Source organism: Falco cherrug, chromosome 1 (genome assembly GCF_023634085.1).
Source record: "Falco cherrug isolate bFalChe1 chromosome 1, bFalChe1.pri, whole genome shotgun sequence".
NCBI classification, from domain to species: domain Eukaryota; kingdom Metazoa; phylum Chordata; class Aves; order Falconiformes; family Falconidae; genus Falco; species Falco cherrug.
Window position 1 is genome coordinate 116,593,598 of NC_073697.1, and position 13,583 is coordinate 116,607,180.

A 13,583-nucleotide genomic window follows, 5' to 3' on the forward strand; every position below is an offset into this window, starting at 1 on the left:
TAGATTCTCCTATCTAGAGCACAGGTATGAGGAGATGCAAAGGCCTTTCCTGAGATGAAACAGCAGTTTTGTCAGTTTGTCCTGGTTTCAGCTGAGATAATTTTCTGCTTGGAAGCCAGCGCAGCGCTGGGTGTTGGATTTGGTGTGAGAACAATGTTGGTGGCACACTGATGTTTTTGGTTGTTGCTGGGTAATGCTTATACCCAGTCAAGGACTTTTCAGTTTCTCATGCCCTGCCAGCAAGAGGGCTGGAGGGGCGCAAGCAGTTGGGAGGGGACACAGCCAGGACAGATGACCCGAGCCGGCCAAAGGGATATTCCATACCATAGAACATCACACTCAGTATATAAACCAGGGCAGCCGGCCGGGAGGTGCTGATCGCTGCTCGGGGACCACCCGGGCATCAGTGAGTGGGTGGTGAATGATTGTGTTGGGCATCACTTGAGTTTTTTCTCTTCCCGTTGGATTTTGTTCCCTTCCCCTCCTCCCTCCTTTTCATTGCAAGTGTTGTTATTATTAGTATTTTAATTATTTCAATTATTAATTTGTTTTTAGCTCAACCCTCAAGTTTTACCTTTTGTCTCAATTCTCCTCCCCCATCCCTCTTGGTGGGGGGAGTGGGCGAGTGGTTGCATGGTACTTAGTTGCCAGCTGGGGTTAAACCACACCACGGCTTTAGCCCCTTATTCCTAAAAGCAGACTCAGCCATGCCTTCAGTGCCTGGAAAAGTGTGGAATTGCCCACTGAAGGATGCCCATAGCTGTCAGTCCAGCGTCTCTATTCTGTGCATGCTTTGAGCAGAGCCGAATACATCTTGCAATGTGAAATTCAGTGTCTAACCCAGCTGGGGCAGGAGGGAAAACAAATCTGCTGAACCTAGCTGGGGCAGGAGGGAAAACAAATCTGCTGTCACAAACAAAATATCCCGTTCAGGCTAGAATCTCCTTTTGCTGGCTCCGGCAGCTGCCCGCTGGCTGCACCGGCTTGGGGCTCCCCCCGGGCTGCACTTTCTGCTCAGCTGCACTTCAAAGTGCTTTTCCTTTCTGCATCTGCCCTCTGCCATCCCTAGTGCCATCAGCTACCCAAACCCAAGATTTCTTTCCAATTGCAGAAGGTTACTTGTGAAAACTTGCCAGAAAGGCAGCATTCACTGGGCTCAGCCCAGAAATCCCTCTTCTTCCATCTGGTTATTGCTCCTTTCCAGTCCTTTGCCTTGGTGGCACTGCAGCTTGCCTGAGGCTCTCAGTTTCCTGCATAATGCTTGGGTTTGGGGTGATGGGTAATACCCCTGGCTTAACTACACTCATTCAGCCTCTTGGGATGCTTTGGGTTTGTGAAGGAACAAGATCATCTTGTCCAGCCAAGCACGGTCTCTTGGGCTGTCCCAGCGCACAGCAGGACGTGGGAGATGGTACGAGATCCTTCCGTGCTTTTGGGTGTTCAGTGCTGCTTTCAGTGGGTTCATTGCAGCCAGAGCCTTGCTCCTGACACATCACTTGAGCTGAGTAATATCTTAAGTGGTTCTGAGTCTAGCTTTGCTGTTGGAAATGTGGGTGTGGTGGGGTGTGGGGATGGTGGTCTGTTTTGCTTTGAATTAGCTTCTACTTCTGAGGCCTCAATTACACTTGGGTCATGACTTCTAAAATTTTTATTTTTTTTTTCTTTCCAAACATTAATGCTAGAAATGAAGTCAAATTAGAGAGTTGAGAGTTGCATATGTAGTAGTGTGTGTCCTTGGGTCAGGGACTTAAGAGAAATGCCAAATATAATGGATCTCATGATAAAAACTGCAGAAAGCAGTAGTTCTATGTGATGACAGCTCCTGGAGTGGAGCAGAAGTTGTGTTGATGTTATCATCTACTTAATTAGAAGTTTTGAGCTTGAAAGACTTCACGCTGGAGATGTCATTGGCTGCATGTAGTTTTAAAGGAGGGTTCATAAGTGGTATTTGCCCTCTGAAAAAGGCCAATTAGTCTAAATGACACTTCAGCCAAAATGACAGAACATGAGCAATTGCCTGGGAGACGGGTTGCTAATGGGTGGCTTTCAGCTCATGTCCGTCTACTTAAAAGCTGTCAGAAATCTTATGTCAAGACAAGCAGTTTCTTGTTTCTGCCTCCTTGGTGTATTGTGGGGAACTGGCCGTTCCTCTCCCTCTGCTCCAAAAAGTGCAGAGACGGGTCTGCCCCGAGGGGGTGGGAACAGAGCCGGAGCCCATCGCCTGCTGCCCATGAAGGGTCGGGGCGAGCTGCAAGGGGCTGAGCAGAGGTTACCCAAAGCTGCCTCAAACCCAGGGTCTACCCAGGACTGTCATGATGAAATACCTTTCCCCTCTTCTCCATGGTTTTCCACCTTTCCTGGCTCCCCACAGCCCAGGTGTCCCCCCTCCAGAGCCTCTCTGGCAGTCAGCACCAGGGCTCCCTCCTCACCGGGCACGGGGTCATCCTGCAGCAAAGCAACAGGGCACACAGAGGGCAGTACCTGGGCATCTAATTCCTCCTTGGGTGTTTATCCCGGCTGGTTTCTTGTTGGAAGAGATGAAATTGAGACCCCTTTATCCCTTGGAAGTCCTGGGTTAGTGGCCATGAGTGGAGTGGGAGAGTCTTGGGAGAGCTGGTCTCGTGGCTACTGGGACAGGCAGCTCTGGAAGTTAGGAGTCTTAGAGATGGCATCTGGGGAAGATGCAGGTCTTTGTTTTGCCAAACTGATGAGAGGAGGAGCAGGGTAGCTGCAGGTGCCTCATCTGTAGCGCTCGTGGGGGGAGCCAGGCCAAGGGGTGCACCCATGCTAGATTGAATTCAAAGTAATGAACTACGGAGGCTCACCAGTCTAGGGGGGAATGTGAACGCTCTTTCAGGATGCTCACCCACAGGGTGGTCACTGTTCTTGGAGGAAAGCTGTCACATGCTGTGTCACCTTGATGGGAAACAGCAACCTAGCAGGACCCAAAGCTGGAGAGTCCTCTGCAAGAGCCATGCTTCAGCTCCCAAGCACTGCAGAAGTGGAAATGAATAGGAGCCTCAGGGTTGATTTTCCCCTCTTGAAGCTGATAAAACTCCACTGAGGTTACAACCCAACAGCTAGGAGCAACATCAGTGAAGCCTGGGGGGAGCAGAGATGATGTTCCTCCAGCACAGCAGTAACAAATACAGCTCAAGTGGGTCCTTGACCTTGCTGTGCAACTGTGCTGAACTCTGTAACTTCCCACTTCTCCAGAAACTTGCATTCAGGCCTAATCTTTCTTTAAATGTATCTCAATTATTAATGCAACGCATCTGTTAGAAATCATATAAGCTCAGAGTAAGGGAAGGGATGAGGTTAAGGTTCTGGATACATTTGAAGTGCCTATTGTATTTAGTATTTCTAATACCGCATTGTTTAAATGAACAGAAAGGCTTTTCAAGGGCCCTGAGTCATCAGCTCGTTATTGAATATAAGGTACGGTATGACTAATTAAGATTTAGGAGATTGCATCCTACATAGTGCCCTTCCTGTGCCTGCACATAGGAAGAGACACAACATCAGAAAACCTGGATGGGTCTTGTACGCTGCGGCTCCTGGGCAGGGGACCCAACGGCAGCCCTGAGGGGGTTGCACGGCCATGTGCACACGCTGAGGCAGGGCTGGGGGTCCCCGGCAGTGCGTTTCACCCCCAGTTCTGCCCCTGCCCTTGGCAAATGGCTTGCCATTCCCAGCCCTTTAAGTGGGAATAATTTTTTTAAGCTGTCATGGAGCTTTTAAAGGTTCTTGCCTTTTACTAGTGAAAAAGAGCTGGAGTGTAAGGGTGGACAGCATGACCTAAGAGGAATTGTACCTCCAAAATATTAAGAACTGAGCCAGATGCAATTTTATTTAGCTGTGGAATCCTAAATCCATGCTTAGACTCCCTCAGCAGTCAGTAGAAAACTGGGGATGCTTCCAAAATGTGGCTGAGGTTAGCTGTCTGTGGAAGCATAGACCCAAATGTTAGGTATGATACATCTAGGCCAAAGCTAATTAGCTCAAAAAGAGTAATTCTGCTGGGTGCAAGTGAAATACTGTTTGGCTTGCGTTTACATGTTGTCTGAGATCATTTGTCAACAATCTTCTGTAATTAGATCTTGATTTAGGCTAATCATTATATGCCTTGTTAACTCAAAGCGTGTATTTAAATCCCCATTGAACATAATAGGACACAAGCACGTGCTGAAGAAATACAAAATACTTTTAGTGGCTTTACAAAAACACTGAACTTAAATACTCAGCCTTTTTGCTGTTTCAACCATTCTTTCCACTGGCAGAAAAAAATCCATTAATCAAATATCATGAGCTGTCTCCAATTATTTTGCCAAGCTGGGAAATTAGTGAAAATTCCACTCTGGAAATGTGAAAGCAAAATGCGCCAGTACATTAAAGTGTTTTAAAAACACTGCTGAAAAAGTGACATGATGGCCTTGTTCCAGTTTTCTATCTAGGTATTGGTTGGGGTTTTTTTTTTTACCTTTTGTCCCTACAGAAATTCCAGGACTGAGTCAATTTTGCAAAAGTCACTTAGATTCCACCAGGACTGAATTTGCAGCCTCACTAATGTAATTAACGTCTATTAAGCGAGCGTGTGCCCTGAGCAGCTTAATAGGAAAATCTAATAATGTTTCCTATTGGAATGTTCCCTGTTAAATCGTCAAAGTGCTTTAGTATATGTTTTCTGTAGGCAGCATTGTTTAATGGAAATGTTACACAAATTAGTATTAGGCCCTCGGTGAAATGGGATCTTTTATTTAATTTGATTTTACAGCCAGGATGCGGAATGATTGCTGCTTTGGCCTTGCCAGCATGTGGCCAGGCAGAATTAAGTTTTGCTGGGATCACCTTTGTAATGACTCCTCCATAGCTCTCGCCTACAGAGCGGCCGAGGCTCAGTTATTAGCTGAGCTGTAAATGGCATTAATAATGTCCTTGTGGAGCAATAGCGTGGCAGGATGGCCTCCATAAAAACAGGAATCCTGCGGCTGACCAGTGTTTTGTTTGATTTTTGAAGGCGGGTAATAAAAGAAGAAAATGGAAAGCTTGTGCCTTTGTTTTTGTTTGGCCTGACGGGTGCAGGAGCGGAGGTGCAGATGTTTGTATAAAGCCCTGCTTGGGCCAGGGGTGCTGCTGCCCGCCCCGGGCAGCTCTGCTGCAGCCCCCGGTGAGCCGGCTCGGGGGTTCGGTGGTGGTTAGTGGAGCAGGGCCAGCGCTCCCTGGGGCAGAGTTGCAAACCTTGTCTGTGTCCTGGGGTAGCAGGGAAGACAGCCAGGTGTCCCCCCAAGGAGGGATGGGCAGGGTGGGAGAATACAGCCTGCTCCGCTTGGGTGGGTGCCATCACCAGCCATGGGTGCCCGTGCCTGCATCATGGCTCTGTCCTCCCTCTCTCACCCTGGGGGGAAGCGGGATGCCAGCAGGGCGATGCTCCCACCCCCTTCACCCTGGGAAAGTGGTGAAATTCCAGAGGAAAGGAGCTGCTTTGCTTTTCTGCAGCTACATGGTCTTCTTGGTCAGGCAGTCGGCTGGCTTGCAGGGAAGGCTGCCAGGGCTAGTAAATGCCCAAATTTAGCCTCTTCCCTACAAAATCAGAGCAGCAAATGCTCGTGCTGTGTGAGGGAGACGCTGGGGTTGGCTCAGGCTAGGGTGGTGCAGCTCTGAGAGTTCAGCCTCGGCAAAATATTAACTAAAAAGGCAAGGTTTCTTCCACTTTTAGTTCTTTTCTGGAGAGAGGAAGGAATGAACATCCCGCTGGATTTGAGGAGAGCAAGGAGGGCAATTTATTTAGGAAACTCACTGAGATGGAGCAGCGTATCTGCAGCTTACATGTAAAGGGAAACGTCTGCCTCTCTCTTCAGGCTGCTGCTTTAACTCTTCCCCAGGAGGACACTGCCAGGCCAGGGGTTCTTAAATTTTTCATCATGCAGGCAAAGCTGTTTCCTTCCCTAGTGAGGAGAATTCCTTCTTCAGAGCAGACTGATTAATTCTATCCTATGCACCATCTTGTACTTTGGGGCTCACAGCGCAGCTCCTGCAGACCCTTTTGCAGCGTCAGGTGCTTCACAGCTGTGTCTGAAGTCGAGGTCTCCTCCAGGAGCACCTCCCGCTGTAAATCGGGCCGACTGTGCTGCAAGAATAGCAAATTATGGAACGCTTTGCTGAGCAGCCCTCTTTGCTCTGCTTCCCTTAGAGCACTGAAGTGTGTGCAAGGGCTGACCCTGGGCTCTCTGGCCAGTGTCCGAGCCAGCCCCAAGCCCAGCACAGCTGGGTTTGGGTTGGATTTAATGGTCGTTTCCCCCAGAACACTGGCCCAGCAACCCACCGCTACATGCTATGGTGTCTGAGGTTCCCTGGGACCCTCCATCTTCCAGAAAAGCCCCATGAGCCAGGCAGGGGCTTCCCTGGGTATGGATCCGCTCCTGAACACTGAGGTGCTAAAATGAAGCTGAGAGCCCAGGAGCGGCCACCGGTTCCCTGGCACAGCGAGCTGGGTGCTGTGAGCCAACTGTCCTGATCTGGAAGAAAACTGGACTTTTCTTTCTAAAAAATTCAATAGGTGGGGAAGTTCTGACAGACAAAATTCTCTTGCTTGGCTTTCAATAGCATTTAAACAAAGCTAGATCAAAATCGATAACATTAGTATATCAGGGCAGGGGAATAAGAAGGGAGGTAGAGAAGGAAAATTCTTTGGGCAGTTCTCACTGGAAACTGGTTTTAACAACAACAAACCCATTCTGCCTGCTTGTAAAACAATTAACTTTAAATCCTGGTGTCCTTTGAAAGAAAAGCCCCTGAGCAGTGGCTGCTTTGACCAAAAGCATCAAACAGGGGAACCCACACTCCTTGTGTGGTTCCCATTGCCAGCTAGGAGTGCCTACACCCACGGAATGGCTTTAGTGTAGATCTCTGCTGTTGCAGAGCAGGGAAAAATGTAGTAGCTGGTTCCCCACACTGATGAGTCTGTAAGATCTTTGCTTGGGTTTAGTGGTGTGTGTTTTTATGATGGTTGTTTTTTCCCCATGAATATTAGAGCAGATTTCAGAAGATGGCTGGGCTCACTTCCACTTTGAACTAGGGAAACTGAGGCAAAACTAGGGCTGTATCTTGCCCAAGATTATAAAATGAATAAATGACAGATTTTGGGGTAGAACCCAATTATTTCCTGCTTCAAGCTAGCTGTGCAGAGACTTGAGAGGGCACTAGCAGTGTTTCCCTGGAAGGGCAGGGCAGGACTATTTCCCTCTGAGCCACACTGTCTTCTAGCAGCAGGGCCATACGCCCCACTCTGTACTGTTTAACTATTGATTTATATCTTTGCTGGAAGGCCTTACACACAGGTAGACCTGGCAGTAACGGTACTTGATAAAATCCCTCCATTTTCTTGATTTGATCATTGATGTTAGCAGTTTAATGCCTGCATGGAGCATGTTTTCATATGTCAGCACAAACCGGGTGGAAATGATGGACGAGATGTTGAGTCCTTGGCAGGAGTAGGGGCAAGAGAAGGAGCTGCCTTTCTCTTGAAGTATTTGGCTTTTATTTGCTACCTGCAAATGCAAACGGTCATGCTGGGACTTCCCTGGTCATGGAACCACTTGGTCTAGGAGTACCAGAGACACAGCTTGTCTCATGCCTTTGGTGTTGCTGCCTTGAGTCCTTGCCCACGTTATGCTTTTCTTGGTTGAATATTGCCACCCAACTGAATTTAAATTCCTTATATCTTACAGGACATCGTGTTCCCTGAGAAAAAGGGTTTGTGAGTGCTAGGTGAAACAGGGACGGTGGGTTGGAGGAGAATGCCGTGGCAGTGTGTGTGTGTCCTCGCTGGTGTCATCTGGGCATACTTGCCCTTGCTGCACATCTCCTGAAGGCACAAGATGGCTACAGAAACGTGATCTCTGCAGGATCTCTGAGTCGTTTCCATAAATACCAGGTAAGAAAGTTGCTGTTCAGGGGGAAAATGAATAGAAGCTGTTGTCTGGGGTGATGGGACACAATGCCCCAGCCATGGCACACGTTGTGGCTGTGGTTGAGGCTCTCCCAGGAGATGCTGTAGGTGTTTGTCCTTCTAGAGTTTGCAGCTGAACTTCCTGATGCAGAGTTTGGAAGCTGCTGTGGTTTGAATCTTCCTGTGATCTGGGGCAGTGAAACTAGAAGTTGAAGAGTTAGAAAAGAGATGAAAAGTGGGAAGAGAAGAGACCAAGTAGAATATTCTGCTAGCTTTTATCTGCAGCAAAATTCCAGTCCGTGTGTGTGCTGTTTGATTTTGTCAGAGATGCTTTTGTCGCGAAGAATTTTTCTGTAGGGACAGGGTCTGGGTGCTGCTGATACGAGCAGGAGTTTTGGATTTGTGATTGGCTATCTGGTTTGAATCAAATAAAGAACCACTCTGAATCCCTGCCCAAAACACAAATGAAGCCTGCAGCATGTTAACAAGATGAGAAAGTCTGGCCAATTCATTTAATTTGTTCCAGGCTCCTTTTGGCTTCCAGGTGTTCATCATGGATCACAAGCCAAAACATCCTGGGAGAGGCTCTTGCTGTCATATCAGAGCCCATCTGATAAGGCTCGCGCCTCCGAGCCGGCATGCTGCTGCAAGATTCCTGCTCTGCCTTCGCCAGGGATGTCAGGTTAGGGCTTCAAGCTTTAAATGTGAAAATAGAGGTTGTGTCAACCAAATGCCTCGGCAAGTGTAACGCGTTTGACCTCACAGCTCTCCTTCGGGACATGCGCTTTATTTCACAAACGGGCCAATAATTTTCTTGCCAAAGCCCTATCAAATTCTCGTCACAGTGCCTCTATTTAAAAGGATATAGGAAGCTGGGCAACCAAATGGGCGACCCCATCTGCACACCAGTCCATGCTAAGAGAGGTCCAAGCTCACCTCTGTTCCCAGATAAGTCTACAGGACAGCCACATGCTACCTTGCCAACAGAGCCATGCTAGGACTGCACAGGTATGCCCAGGCTTTTGGGTGGGCTTAATGAAGCAGGGAGAGCCCTGTGCTGATGTCGGATGGGGTTTGCAGCTGCTGATGGTCATGCTCTTCAGCTTGAAGCATGTCTGCTACAGTTTCATCCCTTATGGTAGAGCAAGAAGCACTGAACCTGGACTTCCGTGTTCTTTTTTGGCTCCCTGAGCTCTGACTTGCTTAGGAGAGTGGAAGACTTTGTGGTGGGGCTCAGCAGCTCACACTGGAAGGAGGAAGCCCCCTGAGCTGTGCTTGGCCTCCCCAGGAGCCACCTCCTCTAAGGAGCCTGCTGGAGTGGTGAAGGGGGAGCAAGGGGAGCGAGGAAGGTGGGAAGACCCATCCCTGATGATCTTCCCAAGCACTTGATGGGTGTTGGACTGTCCTAAACAAGGCTAAAACTCAATGCAAGGGCCTTGCCTTTGCCACAAAAGCCTGGCTTTTCTCATAGTTACGTCAAAGATGCTTCAAACTGGCTTTTCAGTGTTTCTCTAAATTATCTGTGTATTCTCCTACCAACATTACAAGTACTTTCAATTCTTTCCCCCAAAGAGCTGAATCTAGTCACTTTTTTCCTCTAGGCTTCAGAGGAAACAGAAAGGTACTTAACTTATGTTTTATTCATTGCAGTCACTATCTCTTGTTAATTTACTTACATTATTTACAGAATTTTAAAGTATTTTGTGTGTCAGGCAGCATCCCAGGCCCTATAAAATGCTAATTTTCAAACTGTTTCAGAGGCAAACATCTTTCCTAGGCCTCTAGGTAGACAAAGGGTCATCCCCATTCTTAATTCATTTTTCATGATTCTATATATAAATGCAATAAAGGCCGCTTGAATGGCAGATCTCAGGCAACCTGCTTCTCCATGTGGTTAAGTTTTATGAAGATCCATTGTGGTTGTGTTACTGGTACAATAAATTTAATTTTTGATCTAGTGCCCTTAATTATTAAGGATGACTGAACCTGGTTTAAGTACAGGAATAACTTAACTATCTTGGATCTTTGCCCTAAATGGGAATGAAACGTACGGTTCAGAAAGTTCAAGCAACTTTCTGAAAAGAAACTAAGTTTTATTTTCACAGTTGCTTCTTTGCACTTCCTGATTCCAGCAAGAGAGGAAGTGGGGGGAAACCCAAACCCCAGAAGGCTCTTAATGTTTTAGGTTTTAATCTCGTGTCTGCGAGCTCTTGGCAAATTGGTCCTGTTCCCAGCCTTGGGGTGTTTGAATCAAAGTGCTGCGACAGTTGACACCATAGAATTGGGCAATACGTGAAGATTTAGGGACATTTTAAGATAGTCCAAATGTCCGTGACATGCCTGAGCCATGGGTTGCCTGCTGGTCAGTCGTCTCTCAAGGTTTAAGGCCGGTCAGTAGGAAACACTTGACGTTAGATGTCAGTGGCTTTTTGCCTGGCAGGGCATGGCCGGACATACGTAGGAACCACAGCACAGCCTGTCAGCCCCTTTGTCTCTCCGTCACAGTGGTTATTGCCACTGGTGTTTGCTGTGCATCCCTTCGGTACCTCAGTGGTACCTCTGCCCAGCTAAGAGGACGTGGCTGATCCCACCGCTAACAGGGAGCAGGGCTTAAGGGAAAATGAGATATTTTGCATTGCATTGCATTGCCGGACATGGGAGCAAGTAACCCTGCAGGTCTGGAGCTGCTTCAGGAGAAGGGAAGTCCGGGCTGTGGGTGCAGAGCATAGGTGCAGCGCAGATGGGTGCAAGGGCCAGGCACAAGTCTGGGAGCTGCCAGGGCTGGATTCAGCAGGCAGCCAGGATGCTGCAGCACCAGCACATTCTCCTTTGCAGACAGAGCCCTGGGCTTCTGATGTTGTTCACAAGGCAGAGCATTTCTCCTCTGCTTCCCCCAAGGTCTTCCTGAACAAGGATGTCTCTTCTCGATCTGTTCAGTCCAACAATGGTTGATGTGTCAAGGCTCCACCATTCTCTGTGGGTGTCATGTCAAGGAGAGGTCAGATTGTGATAATTAGAGTGACTTAATCTCAAAATCAATTGAAAGATAGCATTGTTCTGTTTTCTTCTACCAGAGGGGGATGCTCTGATGTAGTGCCTCTGATCAAAAATTACTGGCAGACTTGAAGACTTCGTCTGAATTTTGTAGCCACTCTGAGAAGCACAGAAGGAATATCAGGTTGCAGACACGTGGTCTTGGCAATTATTTTTCAGTGCTCTGAGTTTCACGAAAGTTTCAGGATTTTTCAGTAAAGGCATCATGGTATGTAATGCACACTAGCTCTGTGAGCTGCCTCCTCAATTAAATGCAAAGTACAGGGCTTCATTGGCGAGATGATCTTGGATGAAGCAGAGCAATGCAACCTGCAACGCCAGCACAGGCAGCCTGTGGCTCACCTTCAAGCCCTCGCTCCTCAGAGGTTGAAGCCAAGTCCCCAGCATCTCACAATACAGGTATCTATTGCTCCATCTGAAAAACCAGCTCAGTGACACAAGCAGGCTCACGAGCCAGTGTGTATAATGGTGTCAGCAGAGGGAAACGTGGCCCTGCACGCGGCACTCGTGATAGGCGATATTGTGATATGAAAGAGCCCAAAATAGCACCGGAGCATCCTGTGGTGTGTAAGCAGCTACTTCTGGAGTTCTCAGTGGCATGGCTCTGCCAGCAGCCAGGCAGTGATGGCCATCGCAGGGTTAGGGTAGGACAGAACATCATCTTTAAGGACTAGCTTCTTCCTTACTTACTGCTTCTGCTGTTTCTGAGGTTGTTTTAGGTGTAACTGGTAAAGTTCTGGTGAGGCTGGTTAAAATTCCAGTACGTGTTTTTGGCAGGAACAGCTGTGATGTTTCCAGCTGTGATACCTTCTTCAGTAAAATGACAGATACTTCTTTTGGAAATTACTGGGGAACCTCAGAGGCTTCCTACTGCTGAAAGCCAGGGAGGTCTTATGGTGGGGCTGTTACGTTCTTCCAGCCCTCACTTCTGAAACAAGTCTAAAGGACAGTCTGGTCCAGCAGGCATGGTGGTTCTGACCGCTGTCTCCAAAAGAGCACAGCTAAAATCCTTTTGCCACTTTGCAGTCAGCCTCTGTGTTCCCACGGAGGTGCACACCTCTGATGGATGCTAAAATGACAAGTGCAGCTTTAAGAAGAGCTGAGTGAAGTACAAGGCATTGCAAGACTGAGACCGTTAACGATCACTAGCTCTGGCTTTGGGGGCTGTCCTTGATGGTAGACTTTGTTTTCGGGGGGTGTGTGTGTGTGTGGTGTTCTTTTCCAGGTTACCGACCTCCATGCATGCAGCATTACTCTGCTCACAAATTCTTTGCATGTGCACTGCAGCTAGAAGGAATACACTTAACATACAAAAGCTGTCATTCTACTAGGAGGAAAAAAATCCTATTTACAAGCTTATTTGCTAGATTCCCGCCCCCCCCCCCCCCCCTTTCATCTTAAACCACAAATTGGCTTGTTAATAAATGCGAGCCCCAAGAATCTGAATGCTGCTCAGACACTTATAAGGGGGTTTCTCTGCAACCAGCATGAGCTGGGGCTGGTTCTGCCTCCTCTGTGTAAGTCAGTGACACAGTCATGGCTTAGGATGTGTTAGGTTTGTCTGCAAATCATAACTGGTAGAATGTGAACTTTGATAGGACTTAAGAATATGATAACTGTACATTCTGTAGGGAGTCATTATGAAATGGGGAAAGGCATCAAAACCTGCCCACTGGGAATTACTGACCCACTGCAGGTAAATTTAAATACGTTCCTCTTCCATCTACGGTCTTGTGGCCACCTTGGTGCCATGTTCCAGCGAACCCATGGATCTACATTCCCACCCATCCATCAGACCTTCATTTCACCATACGTCAGACCATGATTTTCTCTATCAAGTTGACTTGAACTCGACTTACACGCTGTCAAATGCTCTCCCTTTTGCCCAACCTCAGTTCGTCTTTTATTCGCTATGAGGTAAGAAAAACCTTTCCTGAGGGTCTGGCAAATACACATCACGTGGCATTTGCCAACATTGGTTACATCTGAATAAATAAATCCATCTGTTCCCAAAAGGAACCTGCTTATTCTGTGATGTCAAAACGTGGCCTTGGTGACATCGGTTAATCATCACAGGAATTACTGTGACGCCGCAGGCAATTACTGGCTAAGGCAGACGGGAGCTAGTTGCCCAATGGAGGAAGAAAAAGATTATCTTCAGATAAGAGCATGGGAAAAGAAATAATGGAAATTGCATGATAGGTTAAAGGAGCTTTTTATGTGCAGAATGTAGTATTTCTCTCTCTGAAGAAAGACTGTGGCAGAGATGAATTATTTTTTGCAAGGTAAAGAACCTCGAAGGAAATAAACTCTAAATAGGCTGATGTATCCAGATACAGTAGCAAGAGACTGCTTTTTTTAAATGAACTATAATTATAAATCCATGTACCTAGAGATAAACGGAGCGGGGCCACTGTTTCTCGGAGGGCTACACAGGAATGTTTCCGGATCCCAGAAACCTACTTTATACACATGAAAGTTAATGTATTCCAAGCTGGATCTCCCATCTGATAATTTCCATTGCACTTGCTGAAGTGTATTATACTTCCAGGATGTAATTTGCTTTAGTGAAATTGTCATT